This window comes from Myotis yumanensis, unplaced genomic scaffold, assembly GCF_028538775.1.
Source record: "Myotis yumanensis isolate MYYU_CA2020_CCGP unplaced genomic scaffold, mMyoYum1.0.hap1 SCAF_5, whole genome shotgun sequence".
Lineage (NCBI taxonomy): Eukaryota > Metazoa > Chordata > Mammalia > Chiroptera > Vespertilionidae > Myotis > Myotis yumanensis.
In genome coordinates, this window is record NW_027223756.1 from 92,192,466 (window position 1) to 92,202,554 (window position 10,089).

The 10,089-nt window shown below is 42.3% G+C and overlaps 1 pseudogene; it reads right to left on the reverse strand.

The window, feature by feature from the left end:
* Positions 1 to 6,367: 6,367 nt before the first annotated feature.
* On the reverse strand, positions 6,368 to 9,657 carry LOC139011508 (60 kDa heat shock protein, mitochondrial pseudogene; annotated as a pseudogene).
* Positions 9,658 to 10,089: the final 432 nt, after the last annotated feature.

The window sequence follows — 10,089 nt, forward strand, 5'->3', positions numbered from 1 at the left end:
GCTCAGCTGCTGCCGGGAATGTGAAATAGCACGGCCACTTAGGAAAGCAGCGCTGCTGTTTCTTAAAGAGTCAATCCTACACCTGCTACATGACCTAACTAATCCACCCCTAGGATTTTATCCAAGAGAAATGAAAGTGTGTGTTCATGTAGAGACTTGTACATAATGTTTATAACAGCTTTATTTTGTCATAGCCCTAAACTGAAAGCAGCCCAACTGTCCATCAAGCTGAATGAATATAATAAACTATGGTATATCTGTTCAATGGAATACTAGTTAGCAATAACAAGGATTACAGTTCAGATATAACCTACAACTTGGATAAATCACAAAGTAATGTGCCAGGTAAAAGAAGCCAGACACAAAAGAGTGTATGCTATATAATTTTAGAAATGCAAAATAATCTTTTTTTATACATCAATTATATCTTTTTAAAAAAATTAATTAATTAATTAATTTATTGTCTAAAGTTTTACATATGTCTTCTTTTTCCCTGATTGATCTCCCCTCCCCTAGTCATTCCCACCTCAGGCAAGCCCCCACCGTCCCAGTGTCTGTGTCCATTGGTTATGCTAATATGCATGCATACAAGTCCTTTGGTTGCCCTCTAACCACCCCCCACCCCCTGGCCATTTGTCTCTGGATCTATTCTTGTTCATCAAATTATGTTGATCATTATATCCCACATATGAGTGAAATCATGTGATAGTTATCTTTCTCCGACTGGCTTAGACTGGCTTATTTCTCTTAGCATAATGCTCTCCAGTTCCATCCATGCTGTTCCAAATGGTAAAAGTACCTTCTTTTTTATAGGGGCATAGTATCCCACTGTGTAGATGTACCAGTTTTTTAATCCATTCATCTGCTGATGGGCACTTAAGCTGTTTCTAAATCTTAGCTATTGTAAATTGTGCTGCTATGAACATAGGGGTGCATATATCCTTTCTAATTGGTGTTTTTGGTTTCTTGGGATATAGTCCTAGAAGTGGGATCACTGAGTCAAATGGGAGTTCCATTTTTAGTTTTTTGAGGAAACTCCATACTGTTCTCCACAGTGGCTGCACCAGTGTGCATTCCCACCAGCAGTGCATGGGGGTTCCTTTTTCTCCACATCCTCTCCAGCACTTGTCGTTTGTTGATTTGTTGATGATAGCCATTCTGATAGGTATGAGATGCTACCTCATTGTTGTTTTGATTTGCATCTCTCGGATGATTAGTGACTTTGAGCATGTTTTCATATGTCTCTCAGCCTTCTGTATGTCCTCTTTTGAAAAGTGTCTATTTAGGTCCTTTGTCTATTTTTTGATTGGATCATTTATATCTTCCTTTTGTTAAGTTGTATGAGTTCTCTGTAAATTTTGGAGATTAAATCCTTATCTGAAATATCATTGGCAAATATGTTCTCCCATGCAGTGGGCTTTCTTGTTGTTTTGTTGATGGTTTCTTTTGTTGTGCAGAAGCTTTTTATTTTGATGTAGCCCCATTTGTTTATTTTCTCCTTAGTCTCCATTGCCCTAGGAGCTGTGTCAGTAAAGATATTGCTACGACATATGTCTGCTATTTTGCTGCCTATGGGGTCTTGTAGGATTTTTATGGTTTCCCGTCTTATATTTAAGTCCTTTAGACATTTTGAGTTTGTTTTTGAGTATGGTATAAGTTGATGATCTAGTTTTATTTTTTTGCATGTATCTGACCAAATTTCCCAGCACCATTTATTGTAGAGACTGTCTTGACTCCATTGTATGCTCTTGCCTCCTATGCCAAATATTAATTGAGCATAATGGCTTGGGCGATTTCTGGGTTCTCTGTTCTGTTCCATTGGTCTACAAAATAATCTTTAGTGAAGGAAAGCAGGTCAGTGGCTGCCTGGGGATGCAAGGGGTGGGCAGTGGTTTGAGGAATTGGATTACAAATGGGTAAGAAGGAAGATTTGGGTTTTGATGTATAGGTTCATTATCTTGATTGAAGTGATGGTTTCATAGGTGCTTCCATATGTAAAAACTTATCAAATCATATATTTTAAATAAGTGTATTTTATTGCATGTTAATTATACCTGGATAAAGTTGTTAAAAATGATTAAAAACTGTGAGCATAAGCTCATTGTGCCATGATATACAGTATCCAAAAATGATATTCCATCTAAAAGGGAATGTCCCCCAAATTTGGCCACTATGTTTCCTATAAACATCAATATTATAATATAAGGCAAACACAAAAATTACATAGATATGTCATACATGAAATGGACAGAAGGTAAATCACACCAAAAATTTCCACAATTTAACCAAGAAACGAGATTCTATGATGTTTTAGGATAAAAGTAAATATGGAGTCGCTCAATAATTAGCTTGAGAACTGCCAAAAAAGACCCCTAGCTCTGTGGTCGGCAAACTGCGGCTCGCGAGCCACATGCGGCTCTTTGGCCCCTTGAGTGTGGCTCTTCCTAAGCCTTAGGAGTACCCTAATTAAGTTAATAACAATGTACCTACCTATATAGTTTAAGTTTAAAAAATTTGGCTCTCAAAAGAAATTTCAATCGTTGTACTGTTGATATTTGGCTCTGTTGACTAATGAGTTTGCCGACCACTGGCCTAGCTGAGGCCTTTCTGTATGGCAAAGTGGACTTGCCTGGGCCTGGGGCTGTAGAGTAACCCTGTAAACCTCTGCTAACTAGTCATTCACATGGACATGGACACATATAATAGCAGGGATCACCATGTGTTAATAATATTATCTAATCTTTTGCTTAGAAAGAGCAGAGTCACAAATGCAATTGAAGGAATATTTTTATTTAATTTATAATAAATTTCATCAAATTCAGCAATAGCCTTTGAATGTTATTGGAAACACACACACACACACACACACACACACACACCACCAAGAAACACATTGCCAGGTTCTGCCCATTTCTTTTTTCTTTGACTTTAAACACATTTTTATTACACAAAGTTCACATAATTGGGTATTTCTCTACTTTGTATGCAATTATTCTTACTCTCCACAGAAAGGCTGCTTCTTAACTCCTCATCGGGCCATGGCAAGCACTAAAATCCTGATATTAACAGGATAGTAGTAAAAATGCCTCTGTGATTTAAATTGAAAGTAATACATTGATACATGGCTCTTGCATTTAGTTATCAAGAATGTTCAAATGTGTTTTTATTCAAAAATACAAAATAAACTATCTGTAGGCATGGACAATGACAGCAGCAAATCATTGTATGTTATCAACTGAAACCAGAAACTGATGTTATAGTAATTTTCATTAAAAAAATGTATTTATTGATTTCAGAGAGGAGAGGAGAGGGAGAGGGAGAGAGAGAGATAGAAACATCAATGGTGAGAGAATCATTGATGAGTTGCTTCCTGCTCAATTCCCTATACTGGGGATTGAGCCCACAACCTGGGCATGTACCCTGACAGGAAATCGAACCATGACCTCCTGGTTCATAGGTCAATGCTCAACCACTGAGCCACACAGGCAAGGCTTCTTTTGTGTCTGTTTTGTTAATCCTCACCATTGCTTTTTAGAGAGAGTGGAAGGGAGGGAGAGAGAGAGAGAGAGAGAGAGAAACATCGATTGAGAGAGATCCATCAATTGGTTGCCTCTCACACTAGCCCCTATGAGGGCTAGGAATCAAGGTATGTGGCCTGGACCAGAATCAAACCTGGGACCCTTCAGTCCACAGGCTGATGCTCTATCCACTGAGCCAAACCAGCTAGGGCTATCGTGATTTTCTTAAACATTAACCATCCTTTTCTTCAGTCATTTTCCTCAACTGACTTCTCTGAAGTTACAGGTAAGGAGCACTGCCCTGAGCTTCCTCACATAGTTCTCATTAATGACAGAGAAGCACTATTCCAGGATTAGAACATGCCACCTCCAGTACCACCTCTCATTCCAGCGTCCTTCTCTTCTTCTTCCTTTTAAAAATATACTTGTTTTTATTGGTTTTTAGAGAGAGAAGAAGGAAGAGGAATAGAGAGATGGAAACATTAGTGAGAGAGGAACATCACTGATTGGCTGCATCCTGCATGCACCCCGACTGGGGATTGAGCCTGCAATCCAGACATGTGCCCTGACCAGGATACAAACCGGTGACCTCTTGGTTCCTGGGTCACCCTCAACTGCTGAGCCACACCAGCCAGGCAGGTCCTTCTCTTCTTCAGGAATTTCTGTGACCACAACTTCTGCTGTTGTTAACAGAGAGGCCACTCCAGGAGCATCCAATAAAGCAGTTCTTACAATCTTAGTTGGATCAATGATTATTTTCCCCACCATATTCATAAAATCTACAAGCATAGTGTCATAACCAGGAATTGTGAGTGCTTTTTAAATAATTTCTCTACCGGGGGAGACCACCAAGATGGCGGCATAGGTAAACACCGGAGACTGCTGCCGCAAACAACCACTTCAAAAATACAACTAAAAGACGGAACAGACATCACCCAGAACCACAGGAAGGCTGGCTGAGGAGAGGCTCTTCAACTAGAAGGAAAGACAACAGCATTCCGAGGCTCAGAGGAGGCCCAGTGTGGAAAATTTAAAGGTACGGAGGTGTGCACGCAAAGCGGGCTGGTGGCTGAGGGCGCGGTTGTCATTTTCAATCAGGAGGGAGTCTCAGACTCTGAGCTCCAGATCCGGGCGAGTCTCTAGGGACCTAGACTCAAACGGGAGAAGCAGGACTGTCTGGCTACCGTCCCTCCGAGGTTTGCAGCGGTTGCTGGGACAGAGAGGCAGAGCCCCTGGGGATGGACTGAGAGCAGCCATAACTGCTCCCTCGGCCCGCCCTGTTGATCCAGTGTGACCTGCCCCGCCCAAGCCCTGCGCAGAGCCATTTGCCGGATCGCCTCAGGCAAAGGCTAGATTAGCACCTCTCTAGAGGACAGAAGTTTTCCCACGGCAGACACAGGTGATTCTCACAGCCAGTTGGCCTGGTGGTCAAATCCCTCTAGTATTAACTACAACAATCAAGGCTTAACTAGAACAAGACTGCGCACAAAGACCACAAGGAGGTGCACCAAGAAAGCATAAAAAATGCGGAGACAAAAAAAAACATGACAGAAATGGAGGATATAGAGCTAAAAAATGCAATTGTGAGGGCTTGCAATAAACTTGAGGAGAGCCTCACGAAAACTAATGAGACCCTCGATGCTAGGATAAAGAAACTAGAAATTAAGCATACATGGACTGAAATAAAGAATATTATACCCAATAGCAGACCAGAGGAGCACAAGAATCAAGCCAAAGATTTGAAATTCGAAGAAGCAAAAAACACCCAACCGGAAAAGCAAAATGAAAAAAGAATCCGAAAGTGTGAAGATAGTGTAAGGAGCCTCTGGGACAGATTCAAGTGCACTAATATCAGAATTATAGGAGTGCCAGAAGATGAGAGACAGCAAGATATTGAAAACCTATTTGAAGAAATAATGACAGAAAACTTCCCTCACGTAAAGTCCGTCCCCAGGGGCTCTGCCTCTCTGTCCCAGCAACCGCTGCAAACCTCGGAGGGAGCGTAGCCAGACAGTCCTGCTTCTCCCATTTGAGTCTAGGTCCCTAGAGATTCGCCCGGGTCTGGAGCTCAGATTCTAAGACTCCCTCCTGATTGAGAAAGAAATGGACTTACAGGTCCAAGAAGCGCAGAGAACCCCAAACAAAAGGAATCCAAAGAGGACCACACCAAGACACATCATAATTAAAATGCCAAGAGCAAAAGACCAAGAGAGAATCTTAAAAGCAGCAAGAGAAAGAGACTCAATTACCTACAAGGGAGTACCCATACGACTGTCAGCTGATTTCTCAACAGAAACATTGCAGGCCAGAAGGAAATGGCAAGAAATATTCAAAGTGATGAATACCAAGAACCTACAACCAAGATTACTTTATCCAGCAAAGCTATCATTCAGAATTGAAGGTCAGATAAAGAGCTTCACAGATAAGGAAAAGCTAAAGGAGTTCATCACCACTAAACCAGTATTATACGAAATGCTGGACGGTATCCTTTAAGAAGAGGAAGAAGAAAAAGGTAAAGATACAAATTGTGAACAACAAACATGCATCTATCAACAAGTGAATCTAAGAACCAAGGGAATAAATACTCTGATGTATTATTCAGAGTATGTATGTATGATGTATGTATAACTGGTGATTATAATGAATCAGGGACATAGAAAGGGAATGGACTGACTATTCTTGGGGGGGAATGGGGAATGGGAGATGCGGGAAGAGACTGGACAAAAATCGTGCACCTATGGATGAGGACAGTAGGTGGGGAGTGAGGGCGGAGGGTGGGGCAGGAACTGGAAGGAGGGGAGTTATGGGGCGGGGGAAAGAGGAACAAATGTAATCTGAACAATAAAGATTTAATAAAATAAATAAATAAATAAATAAATAATTTCTCTACCAATTTTTGGATCTTCATTAGCTGGAGTTAATGAGTCCTAGGCTGGAATGCACCGGAGCAGGGCACAACCCCCTCTCAGGAAAATGCCCTCCTCAACAGCAGCTCGTGTAGCATTGAGGGCATCTGTGACTCTGTCTTTATTTTCATTCACTTCAACATCACTTGTCCCACCAGCCTTCAGCACAGCTACTCCATCTGAGAGTTTTGCCAGATGTTCATTTAGTTTTTCCTTTTCATATTCACGAGTCATATTATCTAACTGCTCGATGATTTCTTTTTTTTTTTTTAATCTTTTTTTTTTATCTTTATTGTTCAGATTATTACATTTGTTCCTCTTTTTCCCCCCATAACTCCCCTCCTTCCAGCTCCCATCCCACCCTCCACCCTCACTCCCCACCCACTGAGTTCATCCATGGGTGCATGATTTTTGTCCAGTCTCTTCCCGAATCTCCCATTCCCCTTTCCCCCCCAAGAATAGTCAGTCCATTCCCTTTCTATGTCCCTGATTCATTATAGTCACCAGTTCATTCTGTACATCAGGTTATTTATTCACTTGATTCTTAGATTCATTTGTTGATAGATGCATATTTGTTGTTCATAATTTGTATCTTTACCTTTTTCTTCTTCTTCCCCTTCTTAAAGGATACCTTTCAGCATTTCATATAATACTGGTTTGGCGGTGATGAACTCCTTTAGTTTTTCCTTATCTGTGAAGCTCTTTATCTGACCTTCAATTCTGAATGATAGCTTTGCTGGATAAAGTAATCTTGGTTGTAGGTTCTTGGTATTCATCACTTTGAATATTTCTTGCCATTCCCTTCTGGCCTGCAAAGTTTCTGTTGAGAAATCAGCTGACAGTCGTATGGGTATTCCCTTGTAGGTAATTGAGCCTCTTTCTCTTGCTGCTTTTAAGATTTTCTCTTTGTCTTTTGCTCTTGGCATTTTAATGATGATGTGTCTTGGTGTGGTCCTCTTTGGATTCCTTTTGTTTGGGGTTCTCTGCGCTTCTTGGACCTGTAAGTCCATTTCTTTCTCCAGGTGGGGGAAGTTTTCTGCCATTATTTCTTGAAATAGGTTTTCAATATCTTGCTGTCTCTCATCTTCTGGGACTCCAATGACTCTGATATTAGTCCGCTTAAAGCTGTCCCAGAGGCTCCTTACACTATCTTCACACTTTCGGATTCTTTTTTCATTATGCTTTTCCAATTGGGTGTTTTTTGTCGAATCTTTGGTTTGATTCTTGCACTCCTCTGGTCTGCTATTGGGTATAATATTCTTTATTTCAGTCCGTGTATGCTTACTTTCTAATTTCTTTATCGTAGCATCGAGGGTCTCATTAGTTTTTGTGAGGCTCTGCACGAATTTATGGCAAGCCCTCAAAATTGCGATTCTTAGCTCCATGTCCTCCATTTCTGTCATGTTTTTTTTGTCTCCGCATCTTTTATGCTTTCTTGGTGCACCCCCTTGTGGTCTCTGTGCGCAGTCTTGTTCTAGCGAAGCCTTAATTGTTGTAGTTAACACTAGAGGGATTTGACCACCCGGCCGACTGGCGTGGAAATCAGCTGTGGGAAAACTTCAGTCCTCAGGGGAGGTGCTAGTCCAGCCCTTGCCTGAGGCGGTCGGCAAATGGTTGTGCGCAGGGTTTGGGCGGGGCGGGCTCAACAGGGCGGCGGGGAGGGAGCAGCTATGGCCGCTCTCAGTCCGTCCCCAGGGGCTCTGCCTCTCTGTCCCAGCAATCGCTGCAAACCTCGGAGGGGCCGTAGCCAGACAGTCCCGCTTCTCCCGTTTGAGTCTGGGTCCCTAGAGACTCGCCCGGATCTGTAGCCCAGAGTCTGAGATTCGCTCCTGATTGAAAACGACAATTGCGCCCTCAGCCGCCAGGCCGCTTTGCGCGCGCACCCTCACCACCGCACCGCCGTACCTTTAAATTTTCCACACTGCGCCTCCGCTGAGCGTCGGAATGCTGTTGTTTTTGCTTCTAGTTGAAGAGACTCTCCTCAGCCAGCCTTCCCGTGGTTCTGGTTGATGTCCGCTCCGACTTTTAGTTGTATTTTTGAAGTGGTTGTCCACGGCGGGCAGTCTCCGGTGTTTACCTATGCCACCATCTTCGATTCCTCGATGATTTCTTGAATACGTTTTTCAACTTGAGCCTTGTCACCTTTTCCTTTCAAGAGCATGGCGTCACCTTTGGTCACAATGACCTCTCCAACTTTTCCCGAGTCATAAGGCTGAATATCTTCAAGATTTAGAGTCAATCTTTCTTCTCCCAACGCTGCACCACAGCAGCAATAACCATGACTGTAAGCTGGTTCTTTCTATCATCACCCAAACCTTGAGCTCTGACTGCTACAAACTGAAGACCAACTTTTAGCTTATTCAAAACAAGTGAACTTAGAGCGTTTCCATCCACACATTTAGCAATTATGACCAAGGGCTTATGGTGAGTATTGGGAGTTTCAAGAACAGGTACAATGGATGGAACACTAGACATTTTCTTTCCACTCAATAGAACATAGGCATCTTGGGATTTACAGTTCTGACCTTTTGCTGTATTAATGAAGTATGGAGAAATATAACCTCGATCAAACTTCATGCCTTCAATCATTTCTAATTCATCATTCAGTGTGTGTTTTTTTTTTCATCCTTTACTGTGATGATGCCCTTTCTTCCAGCCATTTTCATTGGGTTGAAAATTATGTTGCCAGTTTTTTTTGGTCTCCATTTGCAGGAATTGTAGCAACCTGAACTATTTCTTCAGGGGTTGTTACAGGTTTAGGCTATTTCTCAAATTCAGCAATTACAGCATCAACAGCTAATATCACGCCTCTCCTGAATTCTGCTGGATTAGCAAACCTTTACTAACCTTCTCAAAGCCTTCCTTGGCAACACAGCGTGCCAGTACAGAGCAGTGGTGGTGCCATCCAGGCCTCTTCATTTGTATTATTGGCAACATCTTGAACAAACTTAGCACCAATATTTTATATTTATCTTTTAAGTCAATGGAGTTTGCAACGGTCACACCACTTTGGTTACTTTCGGACTTCTCCAGCTCTGTTCAGTAATCACTGTTCTTCCCTTTGGCCCCATAGCAATGGCTACAGCATCAGCTAAACGGTCTACACCTTGAAGCATTAAGGCTCAGGCATCAGCACTAAATTTTAAATCTTTGGCACAAGCTCGTGTGAGATGAGGAGCCAGTGCCCTGGACACTGGCCTAATCTGGTGAAGGACTTGGTGTAATCGAAGCATTTCAGTGGCAAGTGAGGGACCAGGTTCTGCCTATTTCTGACCCTAGATTTCTGCTTTCATCTCTTTGCCTGGAGCAAGTGTGGTTTGAATTCCTGCCCTGAAACACACATGGACACTTATTTCAGCCTAGGAGCAGCCCCTGCATGATCATCCTTGGATCGCAAGAGCAGAATTGAGTGGGCTGGATTAGGCAGCAGATTCCTGACCTACCACCAGATCTGTACACACAGTAGGACTTGTCTTTTTCATGGTACAAAAAAACCTGGGCAGAATATTTCAAGCAAAAGAGAATGTTGATTACTTCAAGTGATTGAGAAGTCCCAGCAGAGGGTTGGCTAGATGCAGGCCTTAAATGATGGCATCAGGCCTGGTGTCTCTCTTTCAACCTTTTTTTCCTTCTTGTTGTTTCCAGATGGTGGCCTCTGGAAGCTG